The sequence below is a fragment of the Convolutriloba macropyga genome, chromosome 9 (assembly GCF_964194025.1).
Source record: "Convolutriloba macropyga chromosome 9, txConMacr16.3, whole genome shotgun sequence".
NCBI lineage: Eukaryota > Metazoa > Xenacoelomorpha > Acoela > Convolutidae > Convolutriloba > Convolutriloba macropyga.
Window position 1 is genome coordinate 14300478 of NC_134476.1, and position 20879 is coordinate 14321356.

Genomic DNA, 20879 nt, shown 5'->3' on the forward strand with positions numbered 1-20879 from the left:
CCTGAATCAAAACTTTTTGCAAAGTGGACCGGCAATTGATATAAGCTGGCCTCCTTAGTTTGTGTCAGCACCATCAGACTCTAGAGTCTGTCGAGTTTCTGGAGTCTCTGATCAGAATGCTGTTGTACTTTTGTCTCTTGTAAAAAGACTCTTTTTTACTGAGCGTATCTCAGTTAAAAAAATGGAAGAAAAGATATCGTTTGAAGTAGTTACTGATCAGACCCAATTGAGTTTGAATACAATTCTGATCCGAAAAGTGTGCACTCGAATCCGTCTGTTAGATCGTACACCAGAAATTTTGCTGTAGTAGGGTTTTCTCATGGTTGATATTCTCCTAATAAGAGCAAATATATTTTATCTACTGCCTCTAACTTTTCTCCTTCCTTATGGAACTAGTATAATAATAAAATACAAATTTAACAGAAGATTTGTGAAAATAAAAAAAACTGTTTTCAGAGATTTTTTAAGAGACAGTTTCCAGGTCATACAGCGGGTTATGTTGGAGGAAATCTTGAAAGCTAAAAACTTTTACCTCAAGAAAACAGTCGTCTAAGATTCTTGAAGAACTACCCTTGATGAGCTGCACGACCCGAGCCAACTTTGATATGACCGACTAAGGTCGCGCACAGGAGGGAAGTGCTACCTTTATAAACGGTGTGTCAGGACTTAAAGCGCTGTGGAATGTCTGTTCAGGACCTAATACTGAGTCTCCATGGTATGATTAGGGCACTACTTACAGAGTCTGAATTGTTTTATCGTAGCGTGGTCTACAGTTTGAACAGTTTCGTGGAATGATCTGGATAGTCTGAACTGTGTCTTTTCCAGAGTCTAAAAAATCTGCTAGCGGTCCAATGGAGAAAGCGGCCAGTCCCAAGAATAAAGAAGCGACATTATTCCCCGATTGGACTGTTTTTTTGGAGAACACCATCAAAAATTACACGATAGACATCAAGGACCAAGCTAAAGACTAATTGTTGGTAATTATTTTTCTTCACCTCAAAATTTTTTGACCGCAGAACTCATAAACCACTCAGATGAAATGGCTTCTACTTTTCGGAAAGCGAAACAATGTAACGCTGATTACTGCTGATTCCACTGTAAAAATTGTCAATTGGGGTACCGCCAGTGAGCAAGCGAACTGAGTCACCACTACTGGGCACCACTACTGACCAAACCAATTTAGTCTCACGACTTCACTGGCTTTCAAGAAAATCCGGCTATCGAATGCGCAACCCTTTTTGTATCTGATACCATCCGTTCGCGACTCAATGTGGAATGTAGTCTAAACAGCCTTTCAGTCTTGATGAGGTGGAGCCACCTCTGCGCTACACAAGTCAGTGTGATCAGGACTGGTGGGTTGCACGCCTCATCTGGGAGAGCTACACTATGGAAAAATTATTTTCCATTGGGATTGGATCTGCTGCACGAATCCAATAGCATTTGTTATCTATTAATTGCGGGTCGATTTCAAATCAACACATTTTAAGTACCGCAGCTTCAACAAAAACAGTCGTAGAAAAATTTACTGCACTCTTTCAACAAATTTTAAATTAACAATCAAATGTCAATCGTGGAAAATAAAAAAGTTGAATCAAGAAAGTAGATCTTAAGACACCATCTCTCAAGAACTGGTTAATGGCTAGGAGCTATTATAATGAACAATTTCGTAGAATATTTTAAGTTATTGCTTGTAGTAGAAATAATTGGCTTTCCAGTGGTCTCAAAAGGCTGATATTGCATTTACATCAGTATAAAATTAAGTTACCTTAGGATATATTAATAATAATTTTATCTTCATTTTATGTTTTTTAAGACTTTTCATGGTATTGCAGGATAACATTTTTTACAGATTTTGTACGGCAAAAAATGATCACAAGAAAAAACTTCGGAATGTATTCTTTATTAGACCATCCGACTCTTAATTTTCCGAGTTTTCGAATTGTTGGTTTTTCTGCTTCTAGAAAATCTGTCTCCTCCAAATTTTGTTGTTCTAAATTTTATGTGCTAACGCTTTGTGAGATCTTACAGGATACTGCTGCAAAAAAGTCTTTGTTTAAAAATGTGACCGACAATTTTGGAAATCAAAATATGAACAACGCTTTTAATGGAAGAATTCTAACTGTACAATATATTAAAAAAGAGTTTCTCTTAAATTCATCAGTACTGCATAGATAGTATTTTGCGACATTTGAACTACCATTCATGACTTCCTATATAATCAACCCCCGATTGCACCGTTTTTTGGAAAACACCTCTGATTTTTTCTGATAAACGTCATAGACCACGCCAACGACCAATTTCTGGTAATAATTATTTACAATGAAATTTTTTACTGCAGAACTCATAGAGCATACAGATAAAATGTCGTCTACATTTTGGAAAGCAAAACAATGTAACATTTATTACTGCTGATTCAACTGTAAAAAAAATGTAAGTTGGGGTGCCGACGGTTCGCCAGTCAACTGAGTCTGGCACCATTACGGCGCGAACCAATTTGGTCTCTTAACTCCACTTAATAACACTAGAACATCTGGCAACCGAGTGCGCAACCCATTTGTGTCTGATACCACCCAATCGAGACTCAAGTTGGTCTAAACAGAGCCGAAAAAAGGGTTTCTTTGATAATGTTCAGTTACTGCATAGAAACGATCATACAAAATTTAAACTAACATTGTTAAGGCCTTTTTTCAACATCTGAGTCCCTTCGTATACGTTCGCTTATGTTCCCTCAATAATCGTTCCCCATTCACAAGAAAACTCATATGTTCATCTTCTTTTCGCAACTTATTTTCATAACTTTTCTTCGTTTTCATAATTCAGCAGTTCTCATTCTGTTCAGTACCCAGGCCTAGACCTCGACTTATGAAAAGACTTTAAAAGTCTAGTAGGGGGGCCAATATTGACTATAATTACACGGTCGAGGTTCCTAGTTAAAGTCGAGCTAATATCTTTTCATGGGTCGAGATAAAGTCTTTTCATAACGAAGAAAGTCCAGCTTAGGTCTTTTCATGGGTCCAGCATTAGTCTTTTAATAACCAGCAAAGTCGAGTTAAGGTCTTTTCATGGGTCCACCATTAGTCTTTTCATAAGTCTGTTTTTTCTTCAAAATTCAAATTTTTTAAATTTTTTTTCCTGCTTCTGTACATACAGAAGCAGAACCGGAGCAAGACTAAATAGTTATGCACCAGAGCAGTCCAACTTAAGAATCAGTTGGAAATCTGCCAAAAGCCTTAAGAATTTTGTAAATCTTAAGATAAAGAGTTATTGCAGATCGATTATATTACCACATTACTTGATTCTATGAAACCAGCTAGCTTAAGAGTATTGGTCCTAGTCCCATTAGCCATGAAAAAATTTCGGCGTTATTCAGTTTGTTTTCCTTCCCAATATTATGAGCTATCTTTTTAAAAAAAATAATGCAGTTTTTTGAGGTAATTGTGGTCCTTTTGAATCGTAAAAGGTGCAAGATCATATACGCTGACTACGTTATATGCAATATTGCAGGTAAAACGTTAATGGCTGAAAAGCAGACTTATGAAAAGACTAATGATGGACCCATGAAAAGACTTTAACTCGACTTTGTTTGCAAACATTGAGTCGAGCTTAAGTCCAGCACAAACTTTGGGTCGAGCTAAAGTCTTTTGTGAAATTTTGGGTCCAGCTAAAGTCTTTTGCAAAAAATTTGAGTCGAGCTAAAGTCCAGAATCTCTTAAAGTCCAGCTAAAGTCTTTTCATAGCTCAAATGAGTCCAGTATGGTCTTTTCATAGCACATTTTGGTCGAGCATTGTCTTTTCATGAGTCGAGGTCTAGACCTGGGTACAAACTTAACAAGAGAGATTTAAAAATTGAACTGCACACAGATAGTTTCTAAACATAAGATTGGATTTGTAGCTCAAATCTAATATCATATATGTAGACTCTCTGGTTTTCCCTATTAGAGCCCAAACTGAAATTTTAGTCCCTCCATTATGATATAATTACCATGTTTGGGGGAGGGGGAGTTGGTTATAGGTTATCTAACCTCTAAACAGGGGGCAATAATGTGAAAGACCCCAGTCTCTAAGATAGAAACGCTGGTTATAAACTGACATCCTTGTCAAGTACCTTAAAACTTATGACCCCCAGTTACAAATTATATGTTGTTATATAGCACGTTACTATGTAAGAAAATAGCACGTGCGCCTGGGGGTCATAAAAAAAATTTATGCTTACTAAGCTGGGGGGAACAGAATAGATCCGGAAAATCTATCAATTCACTCAAGGAAGACTCACCAGAGAAAGACATGAAGACACTCGTCCTGAAGAAGAAGACTATCAATATGAAATGGAAGCAAGGACCCATCATCTGAGCTGACAATTTGGAAACCCACAATTAAAGTATCCAAAAAACAAAAGTTGCAAAGTGGAAACCATTATTGACAATCAATGCGTTGACAAACCGCGCAAAACGAAATGATAAACTGCAGCTTATCTTCAATATTTAAGTTTGGGAGCGGAGATTTTTTTGTTCGAGGGCTTTGCTGGGAATCGGTTCTAATGAGGACCTCTGGAGAAAACAATTAAACTCCAGAAAGCACAAGTACTGCCAATTAGCAGTGAGATAAGTATAGAAAGTCTGATTGGCATTAAAAATGTTTAACATACTCAAAGCAACATCACAAGGTTAAATTCAACACAAAACAGCATTCAACGCGGGTTTGAATGATGTAAGAATAAGAGGGTAGAAGATAAATTAGCCACAACTCTTATATCCTTTTGGTCTGTCAATGGTCGTAAAATGATTTAAGAGTAAGGATGTAATGAGGAAAACACCCCAAACTCTTGAATCATCCCCCTCTGAGACCAAGACGATACGAGAATGGGCGATATTTTAATATTTAAACCCTCATTCCTGCATCAATTTATTGCACTTGACAAAAGCATGTAAAGTTGGGGGTTAATTTAATTATTGCCTCCTCACTCTCACATCACTTTACCCAAGAACCTTGGCAGCCCATTGCAGCCCAAAAAATTGTAGGAGTTGTCAGCTGCAATTTTTTTTTAATCCTCCCATTGTAGTCCCACTTTTAGATCACTATGACCCCTTGCAAACCCTATTCTTAAAAGATTTCACGCCCCTTCGCATTCCCACTTTTCCAACATTGTTTTAGCTCCCCATACTCGATGAATGACAGGCTTGAACCCACAACCTCTGTACCTTCAGCCAGAAGGTCCATCTATATGAATTTTGTGTGATAAAGTTACCCCCTATCAGAAACTTACCCTTGATTCCTACATCACTTTAACCCCCTTGGTATCCCATTTTTACACCTTCTTCCTCCTCTGAACAAGTCAACCCCTAACTTTTACACCATTTCACCCCCCCCCCCCCCTTTTGCAAACCAAGTCTGACATCAATTTATCCCCCTCATTCTAATATCATTTCATCTTCCTTGGCAGCCAAAATTGTACTTCTTTTTATCCCTCTTAACATACTAACACCTCGCCCTTATACCGTTATACCCCCTTGAAAGACCAATTCTCACATCGATTAATCCCATCTGAACAAATTAACCACTTACTCTTACATCTTTTTATCCCTCTTGACAGCCCATTTCTTACATCATTTTAGACGCCCCAAACAATACACCCCCTCACTCTTACAGCAATTAGGCCATTTGCAGCCCATTGCAGAGCACTCCTACATCGCATTTTGGGACAGGATGAAAATTTTTCAAGTCGTCTCATCGTATTCCATTGCAGCCCACTCTAACATTGCACTTTTAGCGTGGGGAAAATCCAGAAAAGTCCTCCATCTGCAACCCCATGCAGCCCACGCTTACGTCGCAATTTTAGGCAGGTTGTAGTTCCTCCAAAGTCCTCTGAGTGCAGCCCATTGGAGCCCACTCTTATTTCGTAAATCTGGCTAGGGGGTAAGTCTTCGAAAGACTTCCCATTGCAGCCCCCTCTTAGATTGCAATTTTAGGCAGGGTATAATGAAATGAAGAATGTGAAACTAATAAACGATAAACCACTGTTATGAACAGACAACAAACGTAACTACAGATCTTCAAAGTAACGTTAATTTTGACTCCAAAAAATAAAATACATGTACTGGTAAAAAATGAACATCAATGCCTATTTTTTAAGAAAAAAAATTATTAAAATTTACATTAACTTCCAAATTCTTATCTCTTTAGTTGTTCCTTTGTGGTCACCATTGATCATAAAGCGCTGCTCACACTAAGGGAAGAAGACCGTTCAAGTAAACACTCAAAAACTGATTAAACTTCTGGACACGCCGAGTCTCACACTCCAATTTTGGCACTTAAAACAGTTTTGATGTGAAAAAGCTAGGATTAGAAAAATTTTAATGGAGTAGGAATTTGCCATTGCAGCAATTACAGCAGTTCACTTACAAAACATTTTTGTTCCGAAAACACAAGTACGCTTAAATAGTAAACAATACTAAACTACTCTTTGCCCTGAGTTCAAAGAACAATCTGTTTTTTAATGATTGCACTGAACTCGCTCCAGTACAATACAGCTTTCTGTAAAGTCAAGCATGCGTCCCACCAATTAGACTTTGTAAACACCAACAACTGTTTTATAAAATGCTCTCTACACTAAACTGCTATGCATGTAACCACCAGTACAATTTAGTTTGAGTACAATTAAACTCTAACTATTAACCTTTAGGTGAGGAGAGGAGTTCGAGGAGAACTTTACAAAATCTAAACTCTGATCACACGTGCACTGGAAAAAAATCTTTCATCTACAAAACCAGTACAAAGCTTGATACGAACCTAAAACTTGTCATGCCCGCTTTCGGATTGAAATCCAAAACAAACATGTATAACCTAATAAAAAATCAAACACTGATTATGGCGGGCCTATTTCGCAATGATGGTCGCAAACACCGTTTATCATCCTATGTGGATAAATATTCTAAATATCCAACAGCGGAGAAATTTGAACAAAAACAACTGATCACATAGAATTGAAATGTTTAGAAGAATACAATCATATACAAGGAGTTCAACGGTAGAGAAGATTAAACATAATTAAACCTAAGCTAGGGGGGGGGGGGGGGGGGTGATCGGCGAAAAAATTAAACGTTTGTAGAAATAAAAAAAAATTTTTGGAGTGCCAGCAATAAATTCAAATCATTTGGAGTTGTGGAACGTGCATTTGCGTATAAAAAAAAACATTACGACGCAGAGGTATACCCAAATCGTCACGGGCAGATACGCCCGATGCGGGTATTTCGTGTTCATTTTTACTATGGTAATACATTGAAAGTGGAACAATATTGCGGAAAATAGCTACTTAGCAGAAACCGGCAAAATGGAAGGGAAATTAGAATCCCGTGTTCGCAAAATGTTTAAAGCTTTGAAAGCTTCAATAAAATCTTTATTAAAGTGCTTATTGCATGCTCAAAATGGGCGCGAATAATAGATACCTAAATTGAGCGGAAACGTGCTACAAGATTTTTAACCTACTTTTCGCACCGAATGTTCTTTTATTTCGCAAAATTGGCGGAACCCCTTTTGCGAAAAGTAAGATACATAGGATGTCTCCTAATTTCGTTCATTGTATGTATCTAATTTTCGAGCCAATTTTACTAAGTCGGAAATTTTGGGGTAAAATTCTACGTCGTTATGAATCGCGTGCAATGACAGCTCGTTTTTAAATAAAAACTATAAAAACTATATAGTCTCATAAGTTTATCAATTGCGTAAGTTAAAACAAATTAAAACCAAAATGTGGCCTTTCCGATATCATTTAAACAATACGCTGCTCAATAGCACTTGCATTGACTCTAACGGTTTATAAAAACCAAAAAAAAATGAACAATTATACAAACAAAGACACAGTTTCCATTGCAGACCTTTTCGACAACAGAGGATAGCAGCAGCTGACAAACGGAAAACTGCCAAGGATCAAGCTCTGGACGATGCCAAGATTCACGCATGCAAACGATTCATTAACGGAAAAAATGAAATGTCAAGAATCTTTGTATATCTTGAAATAACAATTCCAATTTTTTATCTGAGTCTTCACTAAGACTCATGCAAATCACGAAAAATAAAACCAGTGATCTAGAAGAGGAATAAAAAGACAACATGCGGACGCCCCAGGATCGTTTAAAGCAAAAGGTTTCAACCTCTACGTGAATAATTAATGGACTGGCGCTCACTTACATGCAAGTACGTAATAGCGATTTTTCTTATCAGTTCAAGAGCTGAACAAAACGTACCCCTCTGGAAATATGGAGAAGAAAAAGCTCAGCATTTGAGAAAACTGAAAAAGGAGAACAGAAGTGACTTCAGAACTGGTCATTGGCATTCGGACAATAATCTAGAAGTGTGATAACCAAACTGCATTATTTAAAGACCAAAAGAATATCTAAGCGTCGAATGTGACCACAAGCAGGCATTCTAAGTGGAAAACAAAAACAGAAACTTTCAACAAAACTATTCCCGGGCTGACCAAAAGTTTTAATCATAGAACTTTCATATTATGGACCATTGACCTCATAATTCAAAAAAGTTTTTAAAGATTGATAAAATTATAACTTTGCCATAAATGAAAGTTCTATGACTATAACTTTTTCATAAATGGAAGTTTAATGACTACAACTTTTCCATAATATGGAAGTTCTATGGTTACTACTCTTGCATAACAACAGAAAGGAGGCATTTAAAGAGTCTTGGTTTTTTCGTGAGTCCTCATGAGCTTCTTAAACTACAAGGGAAAACAGTTTTGAGTGTTTTTCTTGCAGAATAAGCAAAAATGGAGGCTCTTTTTTCCAAGACATATAGCTAAAATCTAAAATCCCGGATAAGCCAGGAACATTATAGCACATCATAGAAGAAAGAAACAACGCACAATTAAAATACAGCACATGGGAGAAGGTGCCTGTAAGGGCACAAAGGGATGGACATATAACAAAAAATCGGTTTTTTAAAAAAAAAAAAATTTTAGCCCCCAGATTTTAAACGAAGACGCCAAACCAAAAAAGCTGGTGCCTTACAATCCTTATGGATAGAAGGCACTACCAAAACAGTATGGGTAACATTGAACAACTAATTGACCCAGAAGGTCGCATTATATTTTTTAAATAAGATTGACTTTTTGAGAAACCCTTGACGAAATTGCAGAACTTGAACTTATACATCAATTATGGGAAAATTTCCCATTCCATAGCCAACGTTAGCCTAACACACGATTGTCATGTAAAGAAATTGCAATTCTCGAAACATCTGGAAATTACGATTTCTAAATCTTAGGATTAAAAAAATTTTTTTTATGAAGTTCTATGACTACAACTTTTCCATAAATAAGGTATCACTGAAAAATAATTTTTTCGATTTTTTTTTCTATTTAATTTTTTGAAACACACTAATTGTGCATTGTTTTAGCCCTCTTCAAGATTTCTTTAAAAGTTTGTTATTTTACAACTTTCATACAATGAGAGTTCTATGATTACAACTTTTCATAGAAGCCATAATATGAAGTTGTAATTTTATAACTTTTTGAATTATGGGGTCAACCCGGGTTATCAACAAAACACTAAAAACAAGCACCAAATTTCGTCTGATTTATCTCAAAAAAGACAAGTACAGAAGATTGGAGAGTCAGAGAATGTTATAATTTCGGATCGAGATGACAACCAGGAATTTGTACAAAAAGAAAAAAAAATCCCTTCAAAAAATGTAATAAAAGTGATCTCTACACTTCAATAAGAACTAGTAGAACATCCGGAATCCCCAGAAAGACATGACATTGTAAAATTACAGATTACCCAGGTTGAGGTCCAGACCCAAAATTGCTTCTGATCAGACTTTCCAGACCAAAATTATCTCTGATCAGACTTTCCAGACCGAAGTTATCTCTGATCAGACTTTCCAGACCGAAATTATCTCTGATCAGGCTTTCCAGACTCAAAGTGTTCTGGTCAGACTTTCCAGACCTAAGAAGTTCTGATCAGACCATCTCCAGACCATGGTCCAGACCCAAAATCAGACCATTGCCCAGACCTTAATCAGACTATGATCAGACCCAGTTGCGCTCGAAGCATTTATGATCAGACCCAACTGAGCTTGAAGTCATTTATGATCAGACTGAAGCGCGCTCGAAACCAGTTCTGATCAGACTCAAGTGCGCTCGAAATAGTCTGATCAGAGACAGATTTTAATTATGAACAAATCTCTTAATTAGCTATAATATATTCATTTCATGATACCTGATGCTTGCAATAGTTAATTCATGTAAGGAAAAACCAATTATAAAAGTATGGCTAAAGAATACGAAACCCAACTGTTGAGAACAAATTTTATTTACTATACCGTTCAATGTAAATTTCTGACTCAATGGATGAGTTTAGACAGCTTTCCATAAGAAACACCGTGGTCTCGTGTTAATAAAAATTTCCTCTGAAGGGGACCGGCATTTGCTATCGGCTGGACTCCTTTTTTCTGATCAGAGCTATCGGACTTTAGATTAGTTTCTGATCAGAGCGCTGCTTTATTGTTGCCTCTTGGCAGAGCCAACATCTCTCAGTAGAGAAAAAGAAACAAAAAATGAAAAAAAAATAAGGCGCTTGAAATGGTCCCTGATCAGACCCAATTGCGTTCGAAAACATTTCTGATCAGACCCAACTGCGCTCGAACCGTTTATGATCAGACTCAATTGCGCTCGAATGCGCTTCCGATCAGACCCAATTGCGCTCGAACTCTTTATGATCAGATCCAATTGCGCTCGAACTCTTTATGATCAGACCCAAGTGCGCTCGAAGAGGTTATGATCAGACTTTCCAGACCAAAATGACCTCTGATCAGACCATCTCCAGACCATGATCAGACCGTAGTGCGCTCGAAATTCGGAAAAGACCCTGTAATTTCGGTCTGGGAACACACGGGTGTGCGCTCGACTGGGTCTGATCAGAAGTCAATTTAGGTCTGGACCTCAACCTGGGTATGCTCTTGCAGACCCAGGAAAGATTTGTCCGCAGAATGCAAAATCTCCTACGTGTAGTCAAGATTATTTTGATATAGTGTGCTGGAAACCAGATTTCACTTTAACTAATATTTAATATTTTGTAGCTTATCTTTCAAAAAACGTTTTAACCTCTCCATGTGTTGCGTAGCATATTCGATCAGTCAGTCTAGATGGGACTCGGTGTTTGCCCCACCTTCACAGATTGAAACCATGTTGGGAAAAAAACTAATGTTGGAGCTCATAGAAAGGGTAATTTCTCAGCCTCGCACGAAGGCAATCAACAGAATCGCACCATTTACTCGTTTTGATTTTACGAGTTATATTGTGCAAAAAGACATTTTTTCATAATTTGTCCAATTCAAGATTAAAAGCTAAATACTTTATACATGCTATGCATTAGTTGTTTGATTTCATATCATGTTCATATGAACAACGCATCCATTGCCACATGGTTAGCACAGTGCATTTAGGCACCAGAAGCCCTTACTGCAACTAACTGACATTCACAGATCGAATATAAATCTTATTTGCTTCTTATATATATATATATATATATATATATATACATCTATATATATATATATATATATATATATATATATATATATATATATATATATATATATATACAGTAGACCTATGTCTTTCTGTATATATATATATATATATATATATATATATACATCTATATATATATATATATATATATATATATATATATATATATATATATATATATTATATATATATATATAGATGTATATATATATATATATATATATATATATATACATCTATATATATATATATATATATATATATATATATATATATATATATTATTATATATATATTATATATATTGAATAACAAAATTTTTTCAACAATTGTCAACTCACCCATAAAAAAAGTGCAGCACTTTTTGAGCACATCCCGTACATATTTTTGGCACTTCCAAAAATTACATTTTTTATAAATTTGTATAACAATTCTCAAAAAAATGAGCACGTTTTTTCCCCTCATTCCTTACATATGCTCAATTCTGCGAAATTTCTCAGATCTTACATAAATCCAGCAAATCAGAAAAAGACAGATTTTCTGTTCTTTGTCTAATTTTACAGTTTTTCTGACAGAAAAATTTCTCTTCCTAATTTCAGCACCATTTTTAAGTCTATCTTTTATGTCAGCACTTTAAAAAAGAGCTTTTAGCACATTCTTTAGATAAGAATTTTACTTGCATTTTTATTGCTGATTGCTGATTATAACAAAGTCAGCATGTACGCTCCTTCATCTTTTGCAATTTTGAATTGCCACTAAACAGTCAACTCTTCATTGTTTTCTTTAAGAAACGAAACTCATTTTTTGCGAAGAATAACATCTGAAAAACGTCACACTTTCGTCAAGGCTATTTGATGGACGGCAGTTAAACTTATACCACCTGCTTTATTTCAATGAAGTAATGTTGGAGTTTTTTCTTGATGGAAAAGAACTGCTGTATTTTAACAGTTAACAAAACTGCTAGACGCTTTGCAAGCTTTTCAACTGTTTTTCTTTAAGTTGGAAGCAAAAATTTTTTCAAAAAAACTCCGAATTTGCAAAAAAGCAGACTTACGAAAAAATTTTTGCTCGACCCATTGAAAGACCATGCTCACAAAAATGCTCACAGGTGCTGCCAAAAATTATGCAGACATATTTTACAAACTTATCCCCTTAATGTGATAAGTAGTGGTGAAATTCTCTAAGAAATGCGTTGAAAAATATAAAGTTTGATGCGCTAAATTTTTTTCAGCAAGTGTCACCGCTTTTCTTACATAATTTTCTGCAAAAAACTCAACCCCGGTAATATCCATCGGTGTCGAACTTTTGTTAATTCCTCATAAAGATATCCGATAAAGTGTTCCTATCCATTTGCAATTTTCTTGCGACCTGATTATTTTACTCTGTAAGTCGACATATGATCGAGCGCCTCACCCATACGTTGTTAACATAAATTGCAATAATACCTATTTTTGATTGATAACGCTCAATTATCAGCATGCTCTCTCGCTAACGCCACCTCCAAAATGATTGTCAGGAAAACATCAGCCCGCCGACTCACCTCAATTGCACTGACCTTGAAAATATGAAAGTTTTCCCCCTCCCAACCCCCCCCCCCCTCCCCAACAAAAAGGAACTCACGATTTTTTTACTTGAAGTCATTTATAATTGTAACAATTTATAACTTATTCCATAGCTGGGGTCTTTTTACATTTTAACAGGTTGGTACGCTTTTAGATCCTTTTTTATTTTATTAGTTCGTTTTTTTTCTTAAATTTCATATCCTATAGCTTTATAAATTTGAAGTTGATCACACACTGACATCTAGTCCAAACCAACTGGAAATTCAAGCGAGAAGGATGCGAACCAATGAACACTTTATCTACTATGACTTACAATCAGTTCAAAAGGTCGACGTTCAAATCTCATTCGCACGTGCCAGAACTGCTCTTTTGGTCACGCACAGTTTCTCTCGCTTGTTCTCATTGGCTAATACTGTTATTCTGATTGTGTTGGTTGTTCACTTCCACAGACCTCTTGTGAAAAGACTGAAGCAGCTATTCAGGTGAAATCACAGCAAAATGATGTGGACGAATTAGAATTATGAACTTCAGTTTCCCATTTCGCTAAATTATGACTTTATCCCTCCAAACACAACCCTCATTTCCAGACCTCATTATACTCAAAAAATAGTTCAAAACGACTTGTTGACCCGACATTGATGACAATAAAAAATAGTAAATAAATTCCTGTCATCAATAATATAATCAAATGAGAAGGTTTGAGATCCAAAATTTTTGTAATAAAAATTTTTGTTCAATTAATACTAGCTCTAATTCGATTTGAATTTTTTTATTTGGTAGCTTGGTAACTACAGTTAATAATTTCCATCCAATTCGAAAAAAAAAACTTTTTTTATTCCGCGAGTTGGTGAAAGTTTATCCGATCTTTTGTCCGCGTTCGCCAATCAGCGTCCTTCCACCACTGGACATGATTCTCCGGTCCAGGTTTTGTTGATGAAATAAGGTAAGTATTGGTGTGAACAGCAACGATTTTCTTCACCGAAAGGCTTCCGCATCTTCCAGCGACGACTACGGTGAAAGCAATGATTTTTTGTAAAATTTGCGGTACTTAGCGATGAAACTTCGTTTTCACCGTACTGATGGAAAATTTTACCAAAATCTTTCCTACCCGGGTTCGAACCTCTGACCGCCTCCGTGTGAGCGTCTTCTTCTTTCACGTGTTCTTAACTAACTTAAGAAATTTTTTTTGAGTTTACTTGAGAGTTACTCCACATCAAGGAAACAAATGAAGTTAATTTTTGAAAGATCTGCGGTTTCGTAGCGTTGAATTTTTATTAGATTATCAATTTTAGCCGTGAAATTTTTATTTTCGTTTATTAGGCGGTGAAAAAAAAATATTTCACCGCTAACCACTCGAAGATAAAAATTTCACCGCAAAAAAATAAATGTTTTACAAAATTTCATCATATCAATTAGTGCAGTTACTGTACCGCGATGTGACGAACGCTGTGTGATGTTTAACGGTGAAACCTATTAAGTTATTAATAAGTTAGTTAATAAGTTAGTTATTTTTACTGCTTTCACCGCATTTAGTGCGAAGTAATTCCTTTTCCCCTTAAACTGTTTTGTTCAAGCTGTGGTGGCAAGAACAAGACGGTTAAACAAGAAGGTTAAAATGGTTGCAATGGGACAAAATTAAAGAGTTTTCAACTTCTACGGTAAACGATCAAGAAACAATTCAACTCTGAAGGTTTCTCTGTTCAGTAGAGGAGTAACTTGAAACGCATTATTTTATATGAGGAGAAAAACAAATTAAAGAACGTGGCTAAGAGACTTTCTCGAAAAATTTTGGATTCAGTCGAATTTAATTTAAAAAGCAGACAATTTATTTGTTAAGTCGACAAAGGGTACTCCGATATAAATTAAACTGTTTATAGCAATCGTTTGCAATCTAATTTCTTGCAGAATGTTTCCACGATTTCTACAACAAAATTCAAAAAGAAAACAAAATACCTTTCTTTGTAATTTTTATCTGAATGGGAGAACGAGTTTTAATAAAATGCTTATAACATTATTGGGTCCAAAAATAATAGTGCTTTTTTGTTATTAAAGTAAATGAAACAAGTAGCACATTTCTTAATAAAAAGCACGTTTTTTTAAAAAAAAATATAATCTTGGTCCAGTGCGTTGTTTAATTGTTTAGTTTTTCAGCATATTTTACATGGATCCTTCCCCCTTCCCATTATAGCCCCCCTCCCCCCCCCAAGCTTAGTGGTCAGATAACCTATAGCTGCCAATCATATTAATTATACCGTAATGGGGGCTACAATTTCATGGGAGGTGTCTATAACGGGAAAGACCCCCTATTATTTCAAAGGAAATTCAATCTGATTGTGTTTCAATTGCAATTGTTGAGAGCCTTGTTGTGTATTCTTGTTGATCAATAAATCTTTTTTGATCACCTTTGAGCTTTCTTTCTTCGAAACAAAAATTTATGGAAAATTTTATACAAGCACAGAAAAATTTCCTTTGTGAACAGTATGTGATCTCTAGATTCAGAAAACCTCCTTTATGAGCTTAACAACACAAACTTGGTAGAGGGACAAAATCTTGAGTTGTTCATGTGTTCGGTGTTTCTAGACTAGAACTTGGTTAAGTAATTGTTAAAGTGACTCTGCTTGAAGACACTGAGGACTTCGGCGTTTGTCGAGAACCGCAAAACTGTTCGAGATATTAAGTCAAAATTTCGAATTGACTTCCGCAGAATCACTTAACCATGCTTAAAACACAAAACGCGCACGTTTTATAATGATGAAATTCAAAGGAAGTCAACTTCCGGCATTTTAACTTCTGGCACTGCAGACTTTCGGCATTTTAGAATGTGCACGCCAATGTTTTAATCTGAACTCGTTACGAGCTACTCAAAATTCAATTGAAGATAAAGTTTTGATAGAGCCAATTAATTAATGGGCACGTGCCAATGTGCAATTGTTCCACGGTCAATTCCAAGAATTTTTACGCAATTATTTATCAATCCGTTTTTTTTGGATATTTGCCTAATTGGAACGTTTACAGCCACTAAATTGGGAAGAAGTGTTGTCTTTGAGTAAATCAACTCAACCAAAGCGTTCCTTTTGCAGTATCTAATCTTTACTTGACATCTAAAGCGCTTGTACTTTAATTTAACCTCAACATTCAATCAATTCCAAGCATTTCTCAAGGCAGATCACGAGAATGCGTACTATAAAAAATTTTACTATGTAGTTAACGATCAGTAGCTTTTTCATGTGTTCCATTAACAGTCAACAAATTGCGAAAAAAAACATTTTGAGGCCAATCAATTAATAAAAAAATTTAAAAATAATTTAACAGATATTGCTTATTTAAGGCTCTATGTAAAATGTAAAATTCACCAAATCTGTGCAAATTTTTTACCATTTTTTAAAACGATTTCAAAATAGCCATTATATTGACAGCAATTATTTGAAATCCTTTTAAGAAACCTGCGGGCCAAAAATTTACTTTGGAAGAGAATTTAAATCTTACCTAAGAGTATTTTAAACGTGAAAAAGGAAAACGTAGGCGTAAAATCAGTTAATAGCTTCTGATAGTAATCTGTGCACTCCAGAACAATTGAACTAAAATTCTCTCATTATCAGAAAAAAATTTTAAAAAATTACCGCTTATTTTGAACATAGACACAAAATCGAAACACATCAGGAGCTCTACTAATCACAATTGATACGCACAACAAATTTTTTCTTGATGCAGATCAGAATGTGAGGCTAATTTTCAGTTTTAAATAAATTCCGAGTTTTTCTGTCTCAGGTGAGTACAAAAAATTATGCGCTTACTATAGATAATTCAAATTTAACCAATCAAGAAGCTGAGGCACAATTGCGCTGCGGAAATCTAGCAAAATAAATATTCTTATTAGTCGAAATAAAATTAGATTTCAAAAGTCCACTTGTGTGTTATAAATTTGGACGACAGAATCTAATTGTTCATTTTCAAAACTGAATGTTATCTAGAGACATGTCGAATCTATTCTTTATTGCCCCCTCCCCCAGTAATTCTTATGCCCTCATTTACGATATTTATGTTGTTAGATAGCACGTTACTATGTAAAAGCAGCACCTACTCATGAAGGGCACGAAAGTAATATGCCTCATAAGTTGGGTGGGGGGGGGGGGGGGTGGAGGGTGGGCGAAACAGAATAGATCGGACAATTTATAAATTTTTTCTTAATTTAAACTGGACAGGAAAAAAACTAAATTCAGTAAAATAAAAAAAAATAAAAAAATAAAAAAAACAGAAGAACAAATAATTTATTTGTTTGGCAAACATTTCTTTTAATTACAGAGTACTAAATTTTACTGACTTTAATACTCTAAAAATCTTGAGCATGATTCAAGTACTATGTAAAAAGCAGCATTTACTCATGAAAGGTAGGACAGTAATATGCCTCATAAATTTGGGGGGGGGGGGGCAGGGACAGAACAGATCGGACAATTTTTAAATTCTTTCTTAAGTTAATCTGGAGAGGAAATAAAACTAAATTCAGCAAAAAAATTGAAAAATACAAAAATAAAAAAAACAGAAGCACCAATAATTTATTTCTCTGGCAAACATTTCTATTAATAATAGAGTATTAAATTTTTGTTTCTCTTTTTTTTCATTTCCTCCAGACATACGCAATAATTTAATCAGTAACTTTTAGCGAATATTAATACGCAAATAGAAAATTGACAAAAACATACAACTTTCAACTCTTTGTGAAATTACTTTCTATTAGTCCTCATTAGTCCGCGTGAAAAAATGTGCATGAGTAAAAAAACATGCTTCGTTGATCCCAAAAAACCAAAGTTGGAAAACTCAAATAAATGGACGACCTGTAGAATTCGTACGTACCTATCTTGATATTCGATATTTCAAAGAAAAGCAGTTCTGTAACTTGAAATTAAACTCGTCTGTAGGATATCAGGATCATTAAATAAGGAAATTTCTTTGAACACTCAAACATAGCAGAAAAATTATTTAATTAGTAGAGTTTCCCGTGTGACATTTTTCATTTGACTTTGCTACCGTCAAGGTGTTCTAAGCAGGCTCATCGACGGCTAAAATTTCCTTTTATCGGCTTATGTGCTTAAAACTATTTCATTCCCTTAATTATTGCGTTGTTTCCCTCGTAAATCGAGCAACCCTAGCAACTAAGTCTTGAAACACCTTTTTAATAATGCGTTGACAAGTTAAAAGTTTCCTTGCAAGGTTCTTACATAAATTTTGCGTTGAAAATTTTATGAATGAAACTCATTTCCCGGAAGTTTCTAATGTATCAAAGCTAGTTACGGCTTATATCAGATAAAAGAATTGTCTATACGTGTTCATGTTTCACAGTTTTAGCCTTTCCAGTCGTATGTTTTAAATAAATGTGGTATTTCCAACCTCAAATCTTACATTTCTACAAATTCCAAGCTCAAAATTTATTCAAAAATTTTTTCTGTGAGTTTCTTTTATTTTTGTTCATTGCTTAGACCTGATTTTCAATCACTCCAACTGCTGACTTGAAATCATCAATGCAATCCAAGTGAGAATTAACGCTATACTTCCAAGATCTTGCAGGATTCCTGCAAAAAAAAACAGAAAATTAGGAACTGAGAAAAAATACTAATCGCGGATTGATGCAAGGATGTTGCTCTAATCAATTGTAAAATTCGGCAGACAAAAGACTAATGACACTTAGGTTTTTTCCCTGAAACTGTGCATTGAAAATAAATTTCGAAATAAGAAAATTTCACTCATTCATTGCCATGATAGCAAAAAAAACAAAGTCGACGAGCTCTTTCTTCTGCGGATGTACTAGCAAACAGGAAACGAGGATTAAGGTCTCTCTTTGTCCGATTTTGTTTTAAAAAATAGTAATGTTTTCTTTGAACCCACTATACAATTATCAAGCTCGTTGTTTTTTTTACAGCCGGTCGAAACTCTAAAGTACGATAAGTTCTCTTCTGCTTTTCAAACATTCGAAACAAGATTAACAAGAAAGAACAAACTGATATAAACAACAAACGTGCTTGATCGACCTCAAGAACGAAATTTGAACGAACTGTTTGTTGATGCTTCATATTATAAAACTTTTGATATATTTTTTTTACTTTGTTGGTAGCCAGAACCTATGTAGATTCAAGTATTGTAATTTTCACGAACTAATAGTCTAAGATTAGGCCATAAGGAGGTAAAACTTTTTGATCGTAAATTGTTTATCTTAAAAAATTCTTGTTTACTTTGCAAGATTCTCACATAACGAGTGATTTTGCTAACTCTTGCAGTAATTTACAATAACATTCTGCTAACGACAAGGGGTTCTATTTGAGTTCGATAAAAACTATAAAAGCATTTACATTTTTTCTCTATCGTTTCCATTTTGAGTTTATTTTTTGATCTATTTTCAAACAAAGAAATCTCTCAGTATGTTTTGTTTCAATTACAGAAATCTTTGTGATGTTCATTTCTAAACACATATTGTATTCTGTATGATAGGAGTTAAAATATGATATTCTTTTCTAACAAAGAGAAGTCATAAAAAAGACTTCATGTACTCGCATTCGTACGCTAATATCAAAACACATTGGATAAGAAACATTGAACTGAATCCTCATCCATGATCAACATTGAAGCTTTTACATTGCAATTGAACAAAAAAATATCTTCGATGAGTTCTGTCAACAAGCTAAAGAAGAAACTTCAAAAACTTTGGACATTTCCTTCAAAAACCTTCCCTCCCGGACCGAATGTGAAGTCTTACTCAGTACTCAATCAGTCAAATTGCTTGTCTTGGATCAGTGCTGTATCTGAGTTCTCATCATTTCTGACTTTGCTCGTCTCACTTTTTTGACTTTGCTTGTCTTGAATCAATTTTCAAGACCTTACAAGCCTTGAGCAAGTCTTGTCCAAGAATTGACAATTCTTGAATCAGTCTTGGCCAAGATTTGACAAATATGGAGTCAAGATTTGCTAACTGTTTTTCGGTCTTTCGATTTCGTTATCACAATAACGATAAAGAAAAGCAATCATTTGCAATGCCTTGCCTGCACAAATCTCCAAGTGACCAATGAAGCACTAAAAACCAACGTACTTCCCAAAAAACTCACTAGAAGAGAATTAGAAAAAAAATGAGAGATCGCTTGAACATTCTTGTTTTGCTCACTATATGATGTTGATGGAGAAAAAAGATAGCTCCGAGTAATCATATGTCACACCTTATTTTCCTCCTAGCCTGTATGTAGATAGTTTGACCAAAATTAGAAAAAAAAATTTTAGAAAAAATTTTGCTGCTATTTTTTGGAATGCATATATTATGCATGAAATTTGTACTATAGTTATCAAGTATCAGTGGCTATACAATAATCAAGACTTGGCAGGTCTTGGCCAAGACTTAACTCAAGACTTGTCAAGTCTTTGCCAAGATGTGACCAAGACATGACAAGTGTTGGGCAAGTCTTAACAAGCCTTAAGACCTAAAAGATGTTTTCAGCACGATCTGTTACCCCAAGACGTGCATTGACTGGAAAAGTATTGATCCAGACTTGAAACTTGTTCCGTATTACAAATTGAGCTCAGAATTTTGAAACCTACCACATCCTTTGAATACATGATCAGCAAAAACAAAAATTTATCAGGGAAAAAGTCGACAATTTCTCAGATTTCAAATCGAATGAGTCAGCGAGTTCTTAAGCTCAAAATCGGAGCATACTGAAAATTGATTTCTAACGCCTGAAAAACCGACGAAAGCGACGAAGATGAAAATCCCAAAGGTCTCTTAACTTTGAAACCAA